The sequence below is a fragment of the Chlorocebus sabaeus genome, chromosome 9 (assembly GCF_047675955.1).
Source record: "Chlorocebus sabaeus isolate Y175 chromosome 9, mChlSab1.0.hap1, whole genome shotgun sequence".
NCBI lineage: Eukaryota > Metazoa > Chordata > Mammalia > Primates > Cercopithecidae > Chlorocebus > Chlorocebus sabaeus.
The window spans coordinates 48,447,793-48,469,797 of record NC_132912.1 but is presented as its reverse complement, the minus strand read 5'-3'; the positions used below and the strand labels follow the sequence as shown (position 1 = coordinate 48,469,797).

The following is a 22,005-nucleotide window of genomic DNA, read 5'->3' as shown; positions in this document are numbered from 1 at the left end:
TGTGACCCACGCCCAACTAGACTCCACTACAAATTGACCACAGAGAATCAGACACAGAAAGTGGTCTGATTTTTTGCATTTAATTTTCCTTCCCTCCTTCCTCCCTTCCTTCCCTCCTTCCTTCTTTCCTTCCCTCCCTCCTTCCTCCCTTCCTTCCTTCCCTCCTTCCTTCCTTCCCTCTTTCCTTCCTTCCTTCCTTCCCTCCCTCCTTCCTTCCTTCCCTCCTTCCTTCCTTCCTTCCCTCTTTCCTTCCTTCCTTCCTTTCTTCCCTCCCTCCTTCCTTCCTTCCTTCCCTTCCCTCCCTCCTTCCCTCCCTCCTTCCTTCCTTCCCTCCTTCCTCCTTTCCTTCTTTCCCTCTTTCCTTCCTTCCTTCCCTCCTTCCTTCCTTCCTTCCCTCCTTCCTTCCTTCCTTCCCTCCTTCCTTCCTTCCTTCCCCCCTTCCTTCTTTTCTTCCTCCCTTCCTTCCTTCCCTCCTTCCCCCCTTCCTTCTTTTCTTCCTCCCTTCCTTCCCTCCTTCCCTCCTTCCTTCCTTCCTTCCCTCCTTCCCTCCTTCCTTCCTTTCTTTCTTCCTTCCTTCCTTCCTTCCCTCCCTTCCTCCCTTCTTTCCCTCCCTCCCTTCCTCCCTCCCTTCCTCCCTTCCTTCCTTCCATCCATCCTTCCTTCTTTCCTTCCCTCCTCCCTCCCTCCCTCCTTGCCTTCCTCCCTCCCTTCCTCCTTCCCTCCTTCCTTTACTATTACTGAACCAGTTACCAGATTTCATGGGGAAAAGAGTTGGGTCTCCCCTCATCCTACCAAGTGATTCCAAATTTTACCACTTAATCTGCTCCAAAACAAGACACTGACCTGCAAGACTTGTGGGGAGAGACCCTCCAGAGGTCGGAGCTTATGGCTATCCTGCACACCCACTGGCTCTGTGGCTCTGAATGTCTCACCCAACCAAGTTTTCTCATTTTTCAAAAGTGAGATGACAGTATGTGCCCTTGTTCCCTCCTGGGTCCCTCTGGGGATCCTAGGAAACCCCACGTGAGGGGCTCTGCAAATGTAAATTCCTACCCAGGGGAGTACTAATTGTTTCTCAGCTGGTAAAGATTTGGAATTTTGTAGTAAATTAGAGGGGAAACTGTTCTGCCACCTTTTTTTTCTTTTTTAAATTTAGAGACAGGGTCTCGCTCTGTTGCCCAGGCTGGAGTGCAGAAGCACAAATATCACTCACTGCAGCTGCGAACTCCTGGGCTCAAGCAATCCTCCCACCTCAGCTTCCCGAGTAGCTGGGACAGGTACATGCCTCCATGCCCAGCTATTTCTTTAAAAATTTTTGTAGAGTTGAGGGTCTCACTATGTTACCCAGGCTGGAATCAAACTCCTGACCTCAATCAATCCTCCCACCTCAGCCTCCCAAGTGTTGGAATTACAGGCATGAACCACGGCACCCAGCCCAGAGAGCTCTTTCTAAAACGTAATTCTATTTATGACATTTCCTAATTAAGACCTATTTATGGGACATGCCTCCCCCAGTCCAAATACAGAGGAAAAAAAAATAGATTAAATAGAAACACAGAACACTGAAAGCATAATGAAATTCAAATAACAAGATAAATCTCCCTATGAACCAGAAACAGAGGAGAAACCAAGTCAGTGGGCTCTGCTGGAGCCGGGGTCCTGCTAGACAGCTGTTCTGGAAGGAGGCTCTGACAGTCTGCAGTTTGGTTCCAGTGGGATAAAGAGGATACAATTACTCCACTGAATAGTCTGAGACTAGCATCACCCACCAACTCCCACCCCCGCTCCCAATACCCACCCATAAAACAAATTGAAAGCTGTGACTAACTCTTCCCTGGGAGCTAGAGTTTTGAATAAGCTACAAACCTAGGAAGGAAGAAGAAGACAGAAACACAGTGTCCGATCGAGACAGGAAGGAAGCCACAGTATATCCCCAAAGCCACTGTGGGACAGGAGCACTGCAGCACCGCCAGGTTTAGGGCAGGGAGTCCTGAATAGCTGCACAAAGGTGACCACAAAACCCCTGGCCCAGGAGGGGTGAACACAGAAAGAAACAGAAAGAAGAAAAACAAAAACAAAAGCCTTCCACTCAAAATAAGCCTGCAAAGCAAAATTCCAAAACAGAGGAAGAAATCTAATACTGAGAAAGACAGCCAACAAAATCAACCTTCAAAACATGAATATGCCTCAGAGGAAATTAAGGGTGTGGATCCAGCTGGCAAAACTTCAAAATAGGTATGTTTAGTTGCCCAATGAGATAAATGAATAACTTGCATTTTAAAAGTGTGAGAAATTAAAATAAAAGCAGATATAAATGAAAAAAAAAATTAAGGCTTGAGTTAAAAAAAAAAAAAAAACCCTCAATGAATGATATATGCCCAGATCTGACACAGAGAGAAGCACAGAACTGCTAGGAATCTGCCCAGAACACCGTGCAGAAAGATTACATGCATTAACATCCATAGAGAATGATTGAGAGGATTTAAGTGTCCAACAGGAATTCTCCAACAAGGTAACAGAAAAAATTGTGAAAAAGCATTATTCAGAATTTAAAAATTTCCAGATTTGAAGAAAGACATAAATCCTTAAATGGACAGTACAACCCAACTACCCATCAGGATAAATAATGGTAAAGCCATTCCCAGAATCGTCACAGTAAAACTGCAGAACGTGAGGAATAAAAGAAAATGTTTACAGCCACCAGAGAGAAAAGACAGATTACCTGCAAAAGAACTGCAGTTAGAACAACACTGGAAGTTCTCATGAGCAACAACAAATGATGGAAGACAATGAAATTATATCTTCAACTTGATAAGAAAAATTTGTAACTCTCAACCTGAAGTTTTATACACAGATAAACTATCAACTCAAGACTCATGGGGGGGAAATCTGTGTTTAGAAAAATCAAGAGTTAAATACCCATAGACCCTCACTAAGAAAATAATTAAAGGATTATTTCAGGGGGAAAAATAGTAAACTCAGAGATATATGTATATAGAATTTTAAAAGTAAAGGTGATCAGGAAAAAAGGTAAAATGCTTTAGTAAACATGTTTAACTATTAAGTGAAAAAATATTTTTTAAAAAAGAAACTAAAACCAATGCTAAGATGGATACAATATTCCATGGATGGTTGATATGTGCCCATGTCACATTCAGGGGCAGGAAAGAAATACTATGTTAGAAAAATGTACAGCCAAGGGTGTTGGTTAAAAATTTTAAAATAACTGAATAATGGAAACAGAAAAATGTACAGCTAAGAAAAATGGAAACACAATGTGCAGCTTCCAAATCAGTACAGATTAAAAGGGGGCACTCTAGAAAACTTTGTCCATCCAATAGAGAGCAGAAAAGTAAAAACAAAAAGGCAGATAAAGATGGTATAAAGAAAATTCAAGCTGGGTGTGGTGGCTTATGCCTGTAATCCCAGGACTTTGGGAGGCCAAGGCAGGGGGATCACTTGATGTCAGGAATTCGAGACCAACCTGGCCAACATGGTGAAACCCTGTCTCCACAAAAAAATACAAAAATTAACTGGGCGTGGTGGTGTGCACCTGTAATTCCAGCTACTCGGGAGGCTGAAGGAGGAAAATCACTTGAACCCAGGAAGCAGAGGTTGCAATGAGTCGAGATTGCATCAGTGTACTCCAACCTGAGTTACAGAACGAAGACTCTGTCTCAAAAAAAAAAAAAAGAAAGAAAGAAAGAAAGAAAAAATTTCAAAATAGGGTGGTAAAGAATGTATCAGTAAGCACATTAAATGTAAAAGGATTTATCCACATATTCAAAGGTACAGATTATCCAATGATTTTAAAAATAGGCCAGGGGTGGTGGCTCACCCTTACAATCCCAGCACTTTGAGAGGCCAAGGCAGGAGGATCCCCCAGACTAGAAGACAAAGCAAGACTCCTTCTCTACCAAAAATTAAAAATTAGTTGGGTGTGGTGGTACACAGCCGTGTGTTAGCTGTTCAGGAAGATGAGGCAGGAGGATAGCTTGAGCTCAGGGTAGGTAGAGGATACTGTGAGCTATGATCACACCTGGACAAATAGTAAGACCCTGTTTTTGAAAACAAATAAAATAAAATAAAAACTCCTGCTATATGCTATTTGTATGAGAACATCTAAAACAAAAGATCCTACAGGATTAAAAATAAAGGAGAAATAATATGCCAGGGAAACATATATGTTAAAGACAAACCTATTACAGCAATGTTAATGCCAGGCAAAATATGAATTAAGCAAAAACAAGTAAGAAGAGACAGAAGGGGGATAGAAAGAAATGGTTGTATATAATTCTGCACTCAAAGAACTAGCAATATACATTCTTTTTACATCAAATATTTTTTAATGGTGATGTTTTGGGTTACGAAGGAAATCTCAATGAAGATCAAAGATTTAGTAAAATATAAACCACATTTTCTCATCAAAATGTAATCAAATTTTGTAAAAATATATAAAGATGGCACCAAAAAATGTGTGATTATAAACATTAAGTGCCCCAAATTAACTCATAAGTACAACAGAAAATCACAATAAAAATGAGTACTGTTTAGAACTAAACAATAATAATGAATTAACTACATATAAAATTTTATGAGATGAAGCCACAAAAGTATTTAAGTATAAAATTATAATGTTAAATGTATTAATTTATAAAACATGTAAGATGAAATATAGATAGGTTAAGCATTAAGCATTCAACTTAGATGCTTGGTGGGAAGACTATATACAAGAAGGAGAAGGAAATAATAAGGATAAGAAATAATAGCAAACATGTAACATAAGATAATCTAATTTGAAATTATTTGAAAATGATCATGACAAATCACTTGAAAGACTGGTTAAGAAAAAATTAGAAAACACATATTAATAATATTAAGAATAAAAGGAAGCCACGATTATAGGCATAAAATTTTTAATTGAAATAGTTCAATAAACAATTTTATGAAAATAAATTTTTAAACTTCATCAAATAACTTTTTAGAAAATAAAATTAGCAATTGTATTCGCCTGTTCTTGCATTGCTATAAACACTTGAAACTAAACCATTCATGAGAACTCTTCCCCCATGAGCCAATCACCTCCCACCAGGCCCCACCTCCAACAATGGAGATTATATTTCAACCTGAGATTTGGTGGGTACACAGACCCAAACCATATCACCAATATTGACTATAGAAGAAATTTATAACTGAATAAATCAATAATCCATTTTAAAATTACATTAGTAGTCAAATCTTCATCTCTAGGAGTCATCAGACCGAGCGCATTTTAAAGGAGAGTTTTACCAAGCATTGGTGGAATAATTTCTCTTTTACTAACTGTTTCTGAGTTGGAAGAGAAGAAAAAAGTACCATTTTGGGGTATTAGTTAAAACCTTGATACCCAAAAGAGACAGGATCGATACCATAGAAGAAAGTTACAGTTAAATCTTGTGTGTGTACATACATGCAAAAATCCTTAAAATATAAGTTTTTAAAAGCAAATCAAATTTATATGTTTGTAAAAGTGATACAGCATACAAACCATGTAGTGGATCATTTGAGGTCAGGAGTTCAAGACCAGCCTGGCCAATATGGTGAAACCCTGTCTCTAGTAAATACAAAAATTAGCTGCGGTAATGGCGGGCGCCTGTAATCCCAGCTACTTGGGAGGCTGAAGAAGGTAGAATCACTTGAACACCGGACGGGGAGGTTGCAGTGAGCCGAGATTGTACCACTGCATTCCAGCCCGGGAAACAGAGCCAGACTCCGTCTCAAAAACAAACAAACAAACAAAAACAAACAAACAAAAAAACTAGATGAAATTCAACATATTTTTATTATTAAAATATATTTGAAAACTAGATAGGAATAGGAAAATTCTTAAACTAAAATACCTCACCACAAATCTACACAAATGTTGCACTTAGGTTTGAAATTTAGAAAATTTTTATTCATGTCAAGAACTTTCTAGTTACCACAATTTGTATTTAACATTATATTGAATGCCCTATTCAATTCAATAGGACAGGAAAAATAAATAGTAAGTATGAAAATTATAAAGAAAAAGACAAAATTTGCCTTTATTTGTAGCTGCTATAATTTCTTAGAGGAAATCCAAAAGACTAGAGTTATTATTGTAATTCTTTTAATATAGAAATTTTGCAGTAATATAGGTACATTGACAATCTTCAGCTTTGATCCTATAGTTGATATATATATATATGGATTTATAACCAACACGAGTCATTCTTATAATTTATGTCTTAAATAAGAATATGTACTTTCAAGTAATTAGGAGGAAAATATAGACTTGGAAATTTATCTATTATTTTAACTATTTCTTATGTTCTTCTCTCCTTCAGAAAGATCTGGTATCATTTCCTTTAAGCATGACAAACTTGCTTTAGCGTTTTTATAACTGAAACATTTCTTGAAATTTAGCATTGCTAGTTCTGCTGGCAATAAACTTCATTTCTTTCATCTGAAAATGTTTTTGTGTTGTTATTACTCCTATTATTGTATCTGGATAAAAAATTCTGGGTTGACAGATTTTTTGTTTTCTTTCAGCACCTTACATATGTTATTTCACCAACTTCTGGATTCTATTGTTTGATAAAGTCATCAGTCATCTGAATAATTGCTTCCTATATGTCATGTATCATTCTTCTCTGTTTTCAAGATTTTCCCTTCATCTTTGGTTTTCATCAGTTTGACTGTGATGTGCTTAGGCATGTTTTTCTGTCAATTTATCCTACTTGGGATTTATTGAAATTCTTGAATCTGTAAATTTGTATGTTTTATCAAATATGGAAAGTTTTCTAGCATTATGACTTTTTTTTTTTTTTTTTTTTTTTGAGACAGAATCTCTGTTGCCCAGAAGAATCACAGCTTACTACAGCCTCAACCTCCCAGGCTCAGGTGATTCTCTCACCTCAGCCTCCTAAGTAGCTGGGACTACAGACATGCGTTGCCATGCCCAGCTAATTTTTTGTAATTTTGGTAGAGACTGGGTCTCGCCATGTTGCCCAGGCCTGGTATTGAACTCCTGAGCTCAAGTGATCCACTCATCTCAGCCTCCCAAATTGCTGCAATTACAAGTGTAAGCAAACACGCCCAGCACATTGCCTTTAAGTAATGTTTTCTGTCCATTACTTCTCTCCTCTACTTCCGGGACCCCAGTTACGCATATGTTGGATATCATTATTTCTCCACAGTTCTCTGGGGCTCTGTTCAGTTTTTCTCATCTTTTTTCTCTCTGTTCTTCATATTGCATAATTTCCATTGATCAATCATTAAGATAACTATAATTTTCTGTCATCTCCATTCAATTGTTAAGACTGTCTAGTGAATTTTTAATTTAATATATTTGATTTTTTAGTTTGAGAATTTCCATATTTCTGAGTTCTTATTCTTCTGCTAAAATTTCCTCTGCCTTTGTCAGTTCTGAGCATATTTTCTTTTACAGCATTGAGGATTTTTATAGTTGCTGCTTTATACAGTTTGCCTGATAATTTCAACAGCCAGGAATGGTCTCTGCTGATTTTCTTTCCCTAGAGAATGGGTCACATATGCCTGAATCTTTGCAGCCAAACAATATTGGATTTTATCCTGGACATTGTGAATATTATGTTATGGAATCTCTGGGTTTTATCATTAGTCTTTCAAAGAGTATGGATTGTTTGGGTTTGTTTACAAGGCAACAATATGACTAGACTCAAAGTAAAAACTCTGTATGTTTGATAGCAACTCAAATCTCAGTTCACTTCTTATATTATTGATTGAGCTTCTCAGAGTCTGCCTCACATATATATGGCTCAAGTGTTAACCAAGATTTGGGCAGAGTTTATACAAACAATTTGGAGATTCCCTTTCTGGCTCTCTGCTATCTGAGATTCCTCCTTAACTTTCCAGAGACTGTTGCTTAAATTTTTCCTCTGGTTCTTCATGCCAGAAATACTATAGATTTTCTCTCAGAATTTTAGCTGCCTCACATGCTGCAGAATCCCCTCAGTTGTCTAAAAATGAGACACTCATCTAGAGTCATTGCCTTCTTCCAAGCATCAACTCCCTTTCATAATATTCCTGCTTTGGTTCACCTTCCAGTGCCTTCTAGTGTTGCTTTTGTTTTCTCTTTTTGCTTTATTTAATTTTCCTTTTCTTTTGTTTGTCTGTTCAATTTGTATATAGTTATTAAAGGTGAAAGCTCAGTCTGATTGGAGCTTACTTGGCTATTAGAAGAGGAACCAATATTTTTAAAATCTTACAAATTGTTTGAATGTATAAGAGAGTATAGTAAGGTGCTAAATACAAAGTCAACATCACTTTATTTTACACCAGTAATAGCCACTTAAAATGTAATATAAAATATAATTTTTAAAAATACCACAGAAAATTCCTATCAAAATTAGAAATACCTGGTATTAATCCAACAAACAAAAATATATAAGAGCTTTATAAAAAATAATTATTAACAGACATACAAGAATTTTGGAATAAATGAGAGAGCAACTATATTTATAGACAGAAAAACTCAGAGTAAAGATATGAGTTCTTTAAAAATTAATCTATAAATGTAAAGCCATTCTGATTAAAAGCCCCAAAGAGGTTTTCATTGACAAGCTGCTCCTTAAGCTCATATGGAGAACAAATATCAAGAGCTAGAACAACAATTTATGATGTAAAATGCCAAGACATTGCATGTTCTATAGTAATGAAGTCTACAAGTAAACTCATGGAACAGAATAGACAGTATAGAAAGAGAACCACACATATATGAAAACTAGACATATAGAAAAAGTGACAATGTAAATTAAGGGAAGGAGAAAGGATGAAAAACTCAAATGGTACTAGAATGATTGATTATTCATAAGGAAAATAGAGTAAAATTACACCCATACCCCAAAAAATTTCAGTTGGATTCAAGACCTAAAAGTGAAGTATCAGATTCTTAAAAATTTAGAAAATAATATGAGAAATAACTTAGAATAACATCTTGGGTAATGATTTTTTAAACTAGACAATGAAAAATACAAACCATAAATGAAAACACGACATTCTTTCATTAAATTAAAAGTTAAAGCTTATTGTATGTCAAAAAACATCATAAACAAGATAAATCACCAACCCGAAGAAGTTATTTATCGTGCATACATACCTTTGTTTATTATACTGTATAATTTTCATTATGTTTGAAATACAATATTTCAATACAATCACTTTGAAGGTCGTTCCATTGCTGTTCACTTCTCTTAGAAGAAAGACAAAAGCCTCAAGCTGCTCTTCTTCCAGCTGTTTTCTTTCCAGACTCAGTTCTCCACTGTCCGTGACGTTTCCTGTCTCGGAGCCTTCATATAAGCTGAGCTATTCCTTCTAATAAAAATACCTGTCTGCCTGTGTCACTTAGTGAACTCCTCCTCCACCATCAAGCTCAAAGGTAATCCTGCCATAATGATTTTTCTTGTCAATCCACCATAACACAAGTTAGTCCCCTGTTACAAAGTCTCACGCACTGTGAACTTCTCTTTCATTGTCATAAACGTTAACATTAATTATGTGTGTACTTTTTAAATGTCTGCTCTGTAAATTTCATGAAAGCAAATAAAATGTCTATACTATTCACCACTTAATCAAGCACAAGGCTTGACACATAGTGTATACCCAGTTGATGTATTGGGGAAAAAAGGGCAATAGAGGAAAGAGAAACAGGGAGAAGAAGGGAGGGAAGGAGGAGAGCGGGGAAGAGGAAGGGAGGAAGGAAAGAAGGAAATAAAGGAGGAGAGAGAGGAAGAGGAAGGAAAGAAAGGAGGGAAGAAGAGAAGGAGGAAGGGAAGGAGAGAAGGAGGGAGGGAGGAAGAGTTCTGGTCATTATGAACTGCTGGTTGGGGATGGTGAGATTGAAGTGGGAGTCCAAAATAAGTGGAAGAGGAGACACAAAGATGAAGCAAGATTATACCCAAGATAGCTTCAGTTTCTTAAAATCTACATTGAAAGGAGCTTGGGGGCTGATTTCTATTGGCATTGGCCTTACACTCAATTTTCCAGTGTTCTGTTATCTACAGTTTCTGACCCGTAATTATATACATCCATCAGAGGCCCAATTGCAGGAAGTCATGATTAAGAGTTCCTGCTAAATTGGCCCCTTGTGTATTAGTCATTATTTTAACATTCAGTGTAACAACATATTCAACAGTGTATCTGTATATTTAAAAGGGAGAAAGGAGTCATTCTCTGTTAATACCAGGCAGTAGTTCTGCAGATGAAGCAATTAATTTAAATGGATCGGCGTTTTTAAAGATTGGATCCACTAAAACACACACACACACTCATCAACACTTTCACACACTAATACTTATGCTCATACTCACACAGTCTCACACACACACCATTTAATTTGTTACTAATGCAGTAAATACCTATTAGAAAATAAATCTAAAGAAAGCTATTTTTGAAGGGTGTAAAATTCATTTTGTATTTTGAAATAAGAGAACGAAGGTGATAATGGTGATGATGATGATGATAAATGTTGACACAGAATAGTGACTAATATTTAGTGTGTGTTTACTATGTGCCAGGGATTATACTAAGTACTTTACATGCAATAATTATCTTAAGTAATCCTTTTAAGACCTTATGAAGTAAATACTTTTATTACTCTCTTGTACAGTTGAGAAAAGTAAGGTATTCTTACCCAAAAGTTATTTAACTTTAAAGCCTGTGATATGCCTAGTCACTTGGCTAATTGTCTCACCTGCCCCCACCATATCCCCAAAATTGTGTCACTCATGTGCCACATACCACATGCCACAACCATACGCACACACACAGCTTAAAGTTCATTTTCACAAGTATATAGAGGAAGCCAGATGTAGAAAAACTTTCATTCAAATGCTTACAAATGGAGGCATTCACAGTAAACACAGATCTTCATACTGAATTCCTCAAACTGTAGAATGATTAATCTAATTTCTCCTCCATGTTTTAATTCTGAACAGATGGCCACAGAAACTGTTTAGCCTCCTTGGTTAGTATCTATTTTCCAGACAATTCAAAGTCCCAACAGATGCTTCAGCCTAAATGTCACGAATTTATAAATGAACCTCCCACTCCCGATTTTTTGTACATTACAAAGCACCACACCTGACATAGTTGATGTGTTCATTTTAAAATAAATAAAGTTGAGGTTTTTCATAGCAATAACACATAAAATGACGCTTTCAGTTATGGTGACCACGTGATTGACAAAATAAATGGAGATCCAGCAACCCGTATCTGAGAAAGAAAATAATCTGTTATATTTCCCATGAGAAGTTAGAGGCCATCCAGATGGAAATAGCCTGTTTTCTAGGATTGGATAAGAGTTCAAGTGCCTCAAGTGAGCACTGAATGTCCAGGATTCTCAAACAACCTTCATTACCTTAAAATGCCCAATTTGAAAGGCATGCTGAGCTCAGATGGATTTTAAAAGCAAGGCAGATAGTATCCGTGTTTGCATATCGAAACAGAAGAGCCTAATTGGAATATCTGCAACACAAAGAAATAATCGATGCTTGAGGTGACAGATACCCCATTTACCCTGTTGTGATTATTACACATTATATGTCTGTATCAAAATATATCATGCACCCCACAAATGTATATACCTACTACGTACCCACAAAAAATATTTTAAAAATTTTAAAAGAAATATAAAAGAAAAAAATTAACAGAATTTTAGAAGTAAAAGGGAAGTTTCTTCTTGCCTTAAGTAGAATTGGAACAAACAGAAACTGATATTAAACATGGGATAAAAAGAAATAATTAAATGAAAGAAACATCAAAATATTTCCATGATTTTTAAATGGATATTTTCTCTTGTCTCTCTCTCCTCTACACCCTTACCAGAAAGAAACAAACCCTCATCTGGAGAGAGGGGCAAGTGGGACCATAGTTAACCGCCTTCAATTCTCAAATCTCAGATGCAGTGATCAATACTTCCAAGCCAGAGGCAGTGGCTTTACTGTCTAACAAAGAATGGCATTCCCAGAGCCATTTCCTGACAGCTTCTGATGCTCATCACTGTAATATGGAACTCTGCAATAGGACAGGAAGAGTTAGAGGGAGAGACTTAGTCTTCCCTAATCTTCCCCTTTGTTAGCTCCCTCATTTTGGACAGGTTACTAACATGAGTCTCTGCTTCTTTGGCTCTAAAATAAGAGCAACCCTACCTATCTGATAACAAATGGAAATGCCTAGAATAACACTAGGCAGGCACACAGTACACTGTCAACAACAGTGTATAGTTCATGCAAGTAGAGTCAATTCAAGGAATAGAGTTTTGAGAGTCAACAGAGAATATCGTCACAAAATCAAATAATTTTAGAATCAGAAGGAAATCTTTAGATCATTCTAGTATTGTTCCTTCCTGTTTAGGAAGAGGAAACTGAGAATCTTACCATCCATTAGCATCTTTTAATACTTAATGGAAGAACAGACTTAAAAAGATAACCATTAAAAAAAAAGTAGGCTGATTCTTAAAAAAATGGTCCTAATACACAGTAAAATCCCCAGTGGACAGGGCCAAGCCAGAGCTCAGTATATTTCTAGTGGAAGAATGACTTCACAGAAAGACTTTGCCAATACAAACCTTATAGTTTCTGGTTTCTCAGGAGAACTCAAGGTCAGCCCATTGTTTTTAATGTAGGCGTCTGGCCACTTGGCTCCCACTTAACTGGCACTAAAACAGGGGTTCTTTTTTCCAGTGGCTGATTTCCAGTCCTTCCCGTCAGAGCCCCAGTTATTACAACTATAAATAAAAATGTCATTTATTCCCATTGCTGAATTTTAATCTTTCTAAGTTAGTTCTACTCCCAAGAAGTTAAGAAGTAGAACATGAAGAGAAGCAATGGACATCCGATTTCCTTCCAGGCAGGCCATCAGCCATTGATTAATGGGATCTATGAGTTGGACCTTATTCCAACCTCCCAGTCCTCGAAGGAATCCCACCTACAACATGAGCAAGCTGGTTATGCCGTCCCAGAATATATCTGAGTTCAGGCATTCTTGATGTCACAAAGACATTCTTTCCACTTTCCAATGGTCCTGTTTCACAAAAAGATTTCTTTTCCTTTTTCCCTAAAATCTGCCTCTCTAGAAATTCTCCCCGTAGTTCCTGGTTCTTCCCCTGGAGCTACAGCTTGTACTCTGATGTATTAATCACAGTTTTTAGTTTTTATATTTTATGATGTTTTGACCTCTTGGAGGACCTAGTTGAGTAAGAGAGACTGACCCCCTCCTCGGGGCTAGCTAATTCCTAAGACGATAAATGACTGATCTGTGTGAGTGCCTTTCATACACAAACCAGCCAATCCAAAGGCTATACTCCAACCACCTCCTGTATCTAACACATACCAGGCCAATACTTTCCCTGTCCAAAATCAATGCGGGGCCAGGTACCAGACAACTAGGGACAGCCACTCTGCCCCTAAACCCACTGGCGTCATTCAAACTAACCAATCTTAAGCTGTTTCCCCTGCCCTACCACGCTTGTTCCACAGAAAACACAATGAAGACTGGCCCATGCCCTCTCCTCACTCCTCTCCACCTCCTGTCCAACACTGGCCTTCCCCCAGTGTGGCCCTGTGTGGCCTGCCATGCCCCTCCTCTTGGGAAGTAGAAGCAACAAAAATCTTTCCATCACAGCTGCTCAGTCACCTTTATAAATTAAAATCAATGTGTGTTCCAGCAATTTGGGATGCCAAGGCAGGAGAATTGCTTGAGCTCAGAAGTTCAACACCAGCCTGAGCAACATGGCAAGACCCCACCTCTATAAAAACAAAAACAAGATCACGAGGTCAGGAGTTCGAGACCAGCCTGGCCAACATGGTGAAACCCCATCTCTACTAAAGATACAAAAAATCAGCTGGGCATGGTGGCACACGCCTGTAATCCCAGCTACTTGGGAGGCTGAAGCAGGAGAATTGCTTGAACCCAGGAGGTGGAGGTTGCACTGAGCCAAGTTCCAGCCATTGTACTCCACTCATTGCAGTGAATGGGGATGACACCACTGTACTCCAGCCTAGGCAACAAGATGAGACTCCATCTCAAGAAAAAAATCCAACAATAGGGCTGGGTGTGGTGGCTCACGTCTGTAATCCCAGCACTTTGGGAGGCCGAGGCAGGTGGATCACAAGGTCAGGAGATCAAGACCATCCTGGCTAACACAGTGAAACCCCATCTCTACTAAAAATACAAAAAATTAGCCGGGTGTGGTGGTGGGCGCCTGTAGTCCCAGCTACTGGGGAGGCTGAAGCAGGAGAATGACAGGAAGCCGGAGGCAGAGCTTGCAGTGAGCCAAGATTGCGCCACTGCACTGTAGCCTAGGCAACTGAGCAAGACTCCGTCTAAAAAAAAGAAAAGAAGAAAAGAAACAAAATTAGCCAGCTGTGGTGCTGCAGGCCTGTAGTCCTAGCTACTTGGGAGGCTGAGGTGGGAGGACTGCTTGAGCCTGGGAGGTCAAAGCTACAGTGAGCCATGACAGAGCCACTGCACTCCAGTCTGGGTGACAGAGTGAGACTCCGTCTCAAAAAATAAATAAATACATAAATAAATAAAATTGATGTGTGTGATCAGTGAGATGCCTGAAAACCCATTGAAAGCAGTTACCCAGTCCCTTCCAAAACTTTTTTCTGTGCCCTTAACTGTATCCTTTATCACCTCCCTCAAGATTCTAGAGGCATCTCTAAGGAGTCCAGCTCAAAGAGCCGGCTGTTCATAACTGGGCCCGTCCTTCACGTAAGATCTGACTGTTTTAGAATACTAAGGCATTTTCAACTTTCGCAACCTGGGCAATATGCTTTTATCCATTTAGCCATTATCTTTTTCACTAGCTCATTTACACCACTGGTTAACAAAAACTTTCACTCTGTTTCACATGTACATTTGTTAAGCCAAACTTCCCCAATCCTTTCTTGCACAACTGATTGTTTAAATGTTAAAATTCATCATTATCTTGATTAAATGTGCAGTTATCTACAAAGACTAAATAACTCTACTATAGTATTTATTATTGTTATTATTTTAGAGACAGAGTCTCACTATGTCGCCCAAGCTGGTATCAAACTCCTGGCCTCAAGCAATCCTTCTGACTTGGACTCCCAAAGTGCTAGACTGCAGACATAAGCCACCATGCTGGCCATGTTTATTATCCATATTTATTATTCTTAATAACAACTATGATGATAGTAATAATAGCTAAAAGGTACTGGGTGCTACTATGCTAAATATTTGACATGGCCTATCCTATTAAGTTCTATTCTAGGCACTAATATTATCCCATTTTCTAGATAAGAACATTGAGAATTTTAGAGACTAAGTGTAACTAGCTTAAGATTGTACAAATTAGTGTTAGAACAGGGATTCGAATGCAGGCTTAAGTGCACATCTTGTTAATTGCATCTTATTTTAGTTGTTTGTGCTTGGATCTCCCAGTTAAAATTGTAGAATCCCCAATATGATATGTACCCACTCCTGAAGATCTAAACTGTGAGTGCTCAGATATTTGTTATCATTGGATTCTATGTTAAATTAGTAGTTTCATCAATCTTGTTGGCTATTCCACCTAGGTTTCCACATGCGTCTTCTTCGTCTTCCTGCAGCCATTAATAAGTATTTCGAAAGATATGAAGCCCTGTAACATTCCCCTGAGAGCCTCTGCTCTTTGCGATAATATTGGTGACTTTTGATATATGGTTGTTCACAAGCTATGGATCTTTCTAACTAGATTTCTTCTTTTGACATTTCTCCCTACATGTAACAAATGCTTCCTGGGTGTCAGCTGTCATTATTGTCACTATTTTCACCTGAACACTCACATGCTACCACGAGAGAGTTTTTCAAATGATTTATTAAATCATGATTACATCAAGTTTACAGCAATCCATTACTCTAACAGTAATCACTTCATCAAAGAATAAAAAAACAGAGGAAAGGAGTGTGCTTCCTTTTCTTTGTTCACCAATGCAGGCTCAAAAGAATCCACCATTTTCTATTCTGAGCACTCTCTACTGCATTTAATAATGTATTACAACCTCAGACTGATGCAGATTATGATTAAATTCACAAGAATAACTTTTCCACCATTCTAATGAAGGCACACTCCAATAGTGCTTTGCAGTTTACAAAATAGTAAATACTCCAATAGTGCCTTGCGCTATTATACTCCAATAGTGCTTTGCAATTTACCCACAAGAAATCTTACAGAAAATGTGAGGGTATAATGACTCCCCTGCTTAAAGGGGCCATTTACTGTGCCTCCTTGATTCAAAAGATGAAAGCAATAAAATAGATATTTGCATGCACAAGATTTTACATTCTTTTCAATATTCTTATACCTGCGACTTTTGATCTGGAAAATCTCTCCTAAAGATATCTTTTAACTGCAGCATTCAACATGGAAAAGATTGCAGAAAGCCTTCCAAGAGCTATAAAAATAGAATTCGTAACATTTGGCTTATGGGAAGGGCTGTGTGTTTACCAGCTTTAAGGTAGAGTGGCGAGCAGCCGCTCTATGCATTTTCTCACCGGCATGGTTTCAAAGCCCTTCCTTCCTGTGCTTCCCAAACCTGTTTACAACAGTCTTTCTCCTCCACAGTACTTGCCACAGGTAGCTAAGTGTGAATAATGGCAACCAAAAAAAAAAAGAAAAAAGAAAAACTCAAGTTAGACCTCTGGGGGAGAAGCTCACAAGGATTAATTAAATTGTAGGGGTTGATATCTCTCTTAATTTCCCTTTCCAGCAGTTTTGCAAATACATTTTTCCACAGTTTTAAAGAAATGTAAGAATTCCCAAGTTCCACAACCAGAAAATCCTGAGTCTCTGATAGCTGAATAATGGATGAAGCTCCACTGTTTACTTAGCAGGAGAAAATAAAAGAATGATAGAGAAGTCCAAATAAAGTGCAGGAATCTGACATCCTCCTGTGCTGAACAATGGTGAGAAGAATATCCCAGCTTCTTCTTCTTTTTTTTTTTTGTCCATGTAGAAAACATATACAGAAACAACAGTTCAGTATGGAGTTTATTATTATTTCACACCTGTACCTAAGAGTTCATCAGGCGATTCTCTCTGTGTCAATGTGATTGCTTCCTTCAGTAATGGGCTAAGACCTACAACACAGATTACTAAGCATTTCCATCCCAACAACTCCACTCCACCCCCTACTTCACTGTCACTCCAAAGAACTTTCCTGAAGATACTGCATAATTTTCCCACCCAGGAAACACCTCCAATATTACCACATATTCATTTACTGAAAAGTTGATTAAAACATTAAAGTATAATTAGCAAAGCTGAAGGCTTTCTTTGCAATAATGTTCAGTATTTCATGGCTGATTAATTCACTCTCCTGTACTCTTTTGTAGGGTCAACCATACCAAGTCAGTCAAGTTGAAAGCTTTTGTGGGGGGTGTTTATCTTCTGAGAGAATCCTCCCCATGAAATCTCCCACAATGCCTGTCACTGGTACCTAAAATTCCACCATTAGAGATTCACTCTTTTGGTTCTGGAGGCATTTTAATCCCTAGGGGTCCTATTAAAATGCAAAAACTCTGAGAAGAATAACAGCATTGAAAGCTATTATTAACTGACAGCAAGGAGGCCCTGGGGAATTGGACAGGGGATTGGATCCAGCATAAGGAACAACTCCAGGAAATCGGGGTGCAAGCAGAGAGGAGGTAAGATGGCAGCAAAAATAAACTTTAGCTACTTCGCCATTTTGCAGGGGCAAGGCAGCCCCACTTCTGATATTCTGTACACTAAGGAAACTCCATTCAAGGTGAGATGATGGACACACTGAGAGCAATTTATTTTCAGTTGTGCTAAAGGAGAAAATCAACAGTGACACATAATAGTATTTATGCAGAACTCTGACTTCAATGCAGCGTGTTTAATCAGCATGTTGCCCCTGTCCCCCAGTGCCTTGAAGTACTCACGTGGCCTTTCTAGGGTATAAATCATATGATTATAAGCTCATGTTCTTCTATTCCGTCACCCTCTTTAGAGACAGCGATATGGAACTTTTCTTTTTCTGCTTGCTATTAAAATTGTACTTTTCACATACACTGGGAATGTTTCTGTAGAAAATGTGGAAGTGACTTAAACTAATAAGGTGTCACCAAAAGGAAGAACTAGGAGTCTACGGAAGCTGACTTTGTCGATTTCAGAAATCTGCCTGTATCTGATAAGGCACTGATAGGCCGCAGCCGAAGTTGGTCCCAGAGCCGTCTCTCTCCCTCTCAGAGATGCTTCCTACCTTGAAAAGTCATATGGACACTAAAAGCTTTAAAATGCCAGGAAAGATTGAATTTCTGTTATTATTGTGTGGTGGTGATATGTGTATGTGTGTGTATATGCATATGTACGTGTGTGTATTGAAAAATGTAAATGCACAGTGGGAAAAATTGCAGTGGGAGATTAGATTTCCCCTAGAAAGATAATGTAAAACATTTAAAGGTGTTATGACCCTAGGGAGAAAATAATAGGTTGAGGCAATAAGTTTCTACACTTTTCTTATGTACCTGAAACAAAAAGTTACGGAGGTATTTTGGGTGTTTTATTATCGTTGCCACTGTTGTCATTTTTATAGTACACAGACGGAATGATTAACCCAAACTTAGATCTACCTCAACGAACATCAAAATCCAAGGCTTCTCAGTGAACACTGCCCAGGGTCAAGTCAGAGAACCAGGATTACAAATTGCTTCTGGCCAGAAAGAGAGAAGTATGGTGCAGAAAATAAATTCCTGGGGAAACAAAGTGAGTAGGCCTTCAGAAAACTGTAGATTTAAGAAGACAGAATAGATGCATTTCTTTAAATCATGGTGTCTTCACCGTGAATAGCTGTGTAACTGTACTTCATTAAGGGTGAGCTGATGGTTATAATATTTTAACAAAGAGTTACACTTTTGTAGAGAAAGCTTAATCAAGGGTGTTTTTACTCTGTCACTCATCTCAGTTATCTGAACTTGATGTAATATCTGTATCTCCACTTGCCTGCATTACACCATAACTGGCCTTCGTCAAACAGGATGTGCTCCATTTCCAATGCTCCAGAAGCACAAAACACTAAAGTTAGAAATATTTGAGAAAAATCCAGCAAAACCTTAGCCAATATAAAGCTATGGAAGACTGCACACTACAAGAAAAAACAGAAAATGAATATCCTTCAAACCACAGGTCAGTACCTTCATCCACATGCATCTGCAAAACAGCAGATTTTCCCCCTGACCAGCATTAAGTGGCCTTATTTCATGCTCTACTCTTTCCAGGGTAAGGAAAGAGGAGCAAAGACCCACAGGAATCTCCTGAAGTTGCCCTCCATGGCCACTTCTGAAAGAAGTAAATAAGGAATGCAGTGTCTGGGGATTGTCAATATTTTGATCACAGATATGGAGGTGCATGAGAATGCCCATGCATGTTGGGTGTGTTTTAGAATTGTAAAGTCAGTATCACCAGTTGCTGATAACAGACAACCATTCATCCAATCAACAAATACTGATTACCTATTAGGTGCCAAGGAATGTCCTATTAAGAAAAAATAAATGAGAGAGAGTTTCTGCTGTTTAGTCTAGGCTAGGAAATAATTCCATAAAATAATTACTGGGGCCAGGCGTGGTGGCTAACATCTGTAATTCCAGCACTTTGGGAGGCCAAGGTGGCTGGATCACCTGAGGTCAGGAGCTCGAGACCAGCCTGGTCAATATGATGAAACCTCATCTCTACCAAAAGTACAAAAATTGGCAGAAGAATCACTTGAACCTGAGAGGTGGAGGTTGCAGTGAGCTGAGATCACGCCACTGCACTCCAGCCTGGGTGACAAAGTGAGAATCCTTCTCTATTAAGTAATAATAATTACTTAATAGTAATTATTATTATTATTATTACTGGCCAGGCATGGGGGCTCACACTTATAATCTCAGCACTCTGGGATGCCAAGGCAGGAGAATCACTTGAGGCCAGGAATTTGAGACCTGCCTAGGCAACATAGCAAAACCTCATGTCTACAAATATTTTTTTAAAAATTAGCTGGGTGGAAAAGATGTGAACCAGCAGGAGTTCGTCAGAACTCTGGCAGCCTTTCTCAAAAAGTCTGGGAAGCTGAAAGTCACCAGATGGGTGGACACCATCAAGCTGGCCAAGCACAAAGAGCTTGCTCCCGGTGATGAGTACTGGTTTTACAACTGAGCTGCTTCCACAGTGTGGCACCTCTACCTCTGGGGTGGTGCTGAGGTTGGTTCCATGACCAAGATCTACAGGGGTCGTCAGAGAAATAGCGTCATGCCCAGCCACTTCAGCTAAGGCTCCAAGAGTGTGGCCTGCTGGGTCCTCCAAGCCCTGGAAGGACTGAAAATGGTGGAAAAGGACTAAGATGAGGGCTGCAAACTGACACTTCAGGGAGAGAGATCTGGACAGAATCGCTGGACAGGTGGCAGCTGCCACCAAGAAACATTAGAACAAACCATGCTGGGTTAGTGAATTGCCTCATTCGAATAAAAAATAATTAGCTGGGTGTGACCAAGCACGGTGGCTCACACCTGTAATCCCAGCACTTTGGGAGGCCGAGGTGGATACCTCGGTCAGGAGTTTGAGATCTGAGGTCAGGAGTTTGAGAACAGCCTGCCTGACATGGGAAACCCTGTCTCTACTAAAAATACAAAATTAGCTGGGCATGGTGGCAGATGCCTGTAATCCCAGCTACTTGGGAGGCTGAGGCAGGAGAATCACTTCAACCCATGAGGCAAATGCTGCAGTGAGCGGGGATGGCACCACTGTACTCCAGCCTGGGCAACAGAGTCTCAAAAAAAAAAAAAAAAAAAAATATGGCCGGCGGCCGAGGCAGGCGGATCACGAGGTCAAGAGATAAAGACCATCCTGGCCAACATGGTGAAACCCTGTCTCTACTAAAACAAACAAACAAAAAATACAAAAATTAGCTGGGCATGGTGGCCGGCGCCTGTAATCCCAGCTACTCAGGAGGCTGAGGCAGGAGAATTGCTTGAACCCGGGAGGCGGAGGTTGCAGCGAGCCGAGATCGTGCCACTGCACTCCAGCCTGGCAACAGAGTGAGAGTCTGTCTCAAATAAATAAATAAATAAATTTTCTTAAAAAAAGTAGCTGGGTGTGGTGGCAGGTGCCTGTAATCCCAGTTACTCGGGGACCTGAGGCAGGAGAATAGCTTGAACCTGGGAGGCGGAGGTTGCAGTCAGTCGACATCGTTCCACTGCACTCCAGCCTTGCGAGAAAGTGAGACTCTGTCTCAAAAAAAAAAAAAAAGAAAAAAAAAGAAATAGCTGGGTGTGGTGGCTTGTACCTACACTTTCAGCTACCTAGGAGGCAGGAGCAGGAGGATCCCTGAAACCCAGGAGTTCAAGGTTATTGTGACTGTGATGACATCACTGCATTCCAGCCTAGGCAACAGAGCGAGAGCCTGTTGGTTGGCACAGGGGTAGCTGCGCCTCACCCAGAGCCTCACCCAGAGCCTTCTGGGGTGGTGGATAGGTGAGGATCTCATGGAGGGAGGAGTTGGGAGGTGGGGAAGGGAGAGTGGTGGGGTAGTTGAGGGAAGCTTGTGAGCCAGTGAGTGCACAATGCGCCAGAGTGTGGGCAGGGACTGAGGGAAGAAGTGGAAAACGGACAACCTGCAAGGGTGCCTCAACGGTGCCTTGCCTCCGTTTGAAATTTCACCAGCTCCTGAGCAGGCTGGGGGTCTGGCAGGCTTTTGATGTGGATTGTCAAGATTGTTTCAATTATACGCTTGCAGTTATTGAGTCTGACAGAGGTGAAGCATCTTGCCTAAGGTCATACAGCCGGGGTTCGAGCCCAGGTGAGTCATAGCTAGATGACCTCACCGACCCCTCCCACCCCTCTGCACAGGAGATCAGCTAGTTCTGGAGGAGGTTTATAACTAGACCTACATTTTAAGTGAGCAAGACATTCTTGAATTTACCCGGGAGATTGGTATTGATCCCATCAGGGAACCAGAACTG

General features: G+C 39.5%; 1 pseudogene; it reads left to right on the top strand.

The window, feature by feature from the left end:
* LOC119619991 (small ribosomal subunit protein eS19-like) overlaps nt 1–20,629 on the top strand; it is a 36,464-nt pseudogene extending 15,835 nt beyond the window's left edge.
* Nucleotides 20,630–22,005: the final 1,376 nt, after the last annotated feature.